The sequence below is a fragment of the Pteropus alecto genome, unplaced genomic scaffold (genome assembly GCF_000325575.1).
Source record: "Pteropus alecto unplaced genomic scaffold, ASM32557v1 scaffold19, whole genome shotgun sequence".
Lineage (NCBI taxonomy): Eukaryota > Metazoa > Chordata > Mammalia > Chiroptera > Pteropodidae > Pteropus > Pteropus alecto.
The window spans coordinates 651,948-655,588 of record NW_006442490.1 but is presented as its reverse complement, the minus strand read 5'-3'; the positions used below and the strand labels follow the sequence as shown (position 1 = coordinate 655,588).

Here is a 3,641-nt window from a genome sequence, read left to right as displayed (position 1 = left end):
AACAGCGCCATATCCTGAAATAATTTAGGTACTGGAATCATTAAACACAGAATATGAAGAACTATGCCTACTATGTTTAAAGAAAGAAAAATATGTGTGGGGAACAAGAAATTCTAAAGAATTGCCATATTTGAAAATTACTTCATTGAACTTCCAGAAGTAAAAAAAGATCATGATTGAAGAGATTACCAGCAAATTAGCGAATTAGTGAATTAGAAGACATTTCAGAAGAAGTTATTCATAAGAGAATAGATCTTAAAAGTTATCACAAGAAAAAAATCTATAACTGGATAAATAACTAAACTCATTGTGGTGATCATTTAACAATATATACAAATATCAAGTCGTTATATTGTATACCTGTAATATGATGTTATATGTGAATAATATTTCAATCAAAAAGAGAAGAAATTATTCAGAAATCAGCACAGAGAGGCAAAGAGATAGAATATGGTATTCCCTTTATCTCTGAGGGATAAGTATCTACAAGCCCAGTAGATACTTGAAACCACAGATAGTACTGAACCCTATACATACTATATTTTTTCTATACATACCTACCTATGATAAAGTTTAATTTATAAATTAAGCAATTTCACAGATAGAAGATTTGTTCTTACAGTATATTGTAGCAACCTCAGCATATGATTTTTTTTCTTTCCTTATTAGGTTGACTTTCATCTTTTCACTTAAAAGGAAGCACTTTACAGCTTCTATTGGCATCTCTGAATTGCTGGAATCACTACTTTTGCACTTTGGAGCCATTATTAAGTAAAACGAGTGTTACTTGAACATAAACACTGTGACACCATGACAGTCGATCTGATAACCAAGACAGCTACTGAGTGACTAATGGGTGGGTATTGTATACACCATGGGTAAGCTGGACATAGGGATGATTCACATCCCGGGTGGGACGGCGTGGAATGGTGAGCGATTTTATCATATTACTAAGAACAACAGGTTATTTATTTCTGGAATTTTCAAGTTAATATTTTTTACTGTAGCTAATCATGGGTAACCGAAGAAAGTGAAACTGTGAATAAAGGGGTCTACTGTATATGAAAGAGGGTACAAAATGATTCTGTAGACAGGCTTTGCTATTATTTGGCAAGTTTCAAATAAAGTTGTATAATATAAAGCTTTTTTTTCTGGAAGAAAAAGATAAATCAAACAAGAAAGGAACTTGGAATTCAGGGTGACAGACTCAGGTCTAAAGTATACACTTAATCAGAGTTCTAGAAGGAAAGGAGAGAGAGGCAATAGCTGAGACTTTTTCAGAACTGAGCAGAGACACCAGAGTAGAGCAGCCAGAAAAACAAAAAAGCCAGATTATTTTCAAAGAAAGGAGAGACACTAGACAGCTGACAGCTAATTCCCAACAGTAACATTGGAGCCAATAGACAATTGAATGATAGCTTTAATGTGCCAATCTGTAATTGTACGCCTTGCAAAAGTATCTTTCAAGGAAGAAAGTGAAATATAATGAGAGAACTTTCCACCAGTAGAACCTCAATAGAGGAAATTCCAAAGGTAGAATAAAAGATATCTCAGATGCCAGAGATGTAGAAAAGAGAGCAGAGCAAAGCATGTGGAAAATATATTCATAAATCTAAATCAATATCAATTGTATAAAAAGTAATTAAGTCTTAGAGGGTTAAAGAATATACTATAGAGAGAATTAACATATATTAACACAAATTGAGAGGGAGCAGTAAATGAATCTAGTATTTAAAGTTTTTTGTTGTCTGAAAAGAGAATATTGATTAGTTTCAAATTTTTTAAGTTTTCCTATTGCAGTATGAGGGACAACTGTTTAAAAATAAAATTAGAAGGCATATATGTGAAATCAAGAGAGAAGGAAACTGTGGAATAAAAAAAATGTGTGAAAGAAGAGAAACATGGGAAAAAGGGACATTTGTTATAGATCCACAAAATATTGATCATTTTGCTTTAGATCATTGTACCTCTTTAAAGAGATTTAAATGATAAGAAGAAAGTCTTTATACCTACCCACATTTGACTATTTCCATCATGTAGATTCAGATTTCCAGCATTCCTTTGTGTAGATTCAGATTTTTATCCTTTGGCAGGACTGAAGGACTTCTTTTAATATTTCTTGGAATTTAGGTTCTTCTGATGATTAATTTTTTGAGCTTTTGTTTATTTTTAAAAAAATCTTTATTTTGCTTCTGTTTTGAAAGATATATTTACTGAGTAAATAATTCTAGGCTGATTCTTTTTTCTTTCACTACTTTCAAGATGTTGTTACATTGCCTTCTGCCTTGCATCTTTCTGATAAGAAATCTGTCCTCTATATGTAATGTATATTGTTTTCTCTCTGGCTGCTTTTAAGATTTTTCTCTATCACTGATTTTAAGCAATTTGATTATCGTGTGCCTTGGTACATGTGCCTTGGTTTTCAAGTTTTTTGTACTTGGAGTCCATTTATCTTACTAAGTGCTCAGTACTTAGCACACTTACCAGACATGTTGCAGATAAATCAATAAGATTCCCTGAACTGGATTGAATGATTTGGTTAGGTAAATCAAGTATATGAATGCATCTACTTGGATTTTCAAATATTTTAATTTGTTAAACCAAAATCACTTTTGCTTAGAAGTATTACCTTTTTCTGTCTTACTCTCACTCCAGTTTTTCTCGCCTACTACCTTACATTTTAAGATCTAGTAAATCTAAATTATTTTAGCTATTCCAGCCTATCATGCTGTATTATGTTTCTGTGCCTTTGCACATGCTATTCCACCTGATTTTTCCTCCTTTGTCTATCTGGAGAACTACTATTCACTTTTCAAGACCCAGCTCAGATGATTCAAGTTTCAAGGAGTACAAGATTTCCACGACTCAAACTCCTTTCCCATATGATTGACAATTCTTCATCTGAGACTATCCTTATTTTGTAAATACTTCCATTGTTGCATTTATTACATTTTCTACCTGGAAACTTCTAGCACTTAGCTCAATTCCAGGCATATTGAAATGCTCAGCAATCATTACTTGAATAACTTGGAGTTGGAAAGAATTTAAGAAATGAAATAAAGAAATTATTAACAAGTTATTTAAGGCTGGATTAAGTTGTTTTCAAATAAAATTTTTCTTGCAGTACAGAAACAGAAGAAAATGTGCAAATCTTAAGTGTACGACTCCATGATTTTTTACAAAGAAAATGCATTCATGTAACTAGTGCCCAGATCAAGAAGTAGAACATTAGCAAAACCCCAGAGGCCTGCCAGGTGCCTTTCCCAGTCACTATCTCCCATAAGGTAACCATTATTCTAACACCAGAGATAAATTTTACTTGTTTAACAACTTCCATATTTTAGGCAAGACAAATACAATTGCATACTTTTTCTATTGAATTAAGTTTATTGGGGTAATATTGGTTAATACAATCATATAATTTTCAGGTGTACATTATAATTTAACATCTGTATATTCTATTGTGTATTTACCACCCAAAGTCCAGTTTCCTTCAGGTACCATATATTTGATCCCCTTTACCCACTTCATCCTCCCCCTACCCCCCTATATTTCCCCCTTTACACCATCTACCTCTCCTCTCCTCCCCCACCCCACTAGTAACCCCTAGTCTATAGTCCATATCCATGCGTCTCTGTTTG

General features: G+C 33.0%; 1 protein-coding gene across 1 annotated transcript in view; it reads left to right on the top strand.

The window, feature by feature from the left end:
- The first annotated feature begins 906 nt into the window (after positions 1-906).
- Positions 907-3,641, top strand: part of CCDC160 (coiled-coil domain containing 160) — a 19,731-nt gene continuing 16,996 nt past the window's right edge. The window contains exon 1 of the mRNA XM_025039659.1: positions 907-929. The gene's annotated coding sequence lies outside the window, so the exon portion shown is untranslated. The remainder of the gene's footprint in view (positions 930-3,641) is intronic.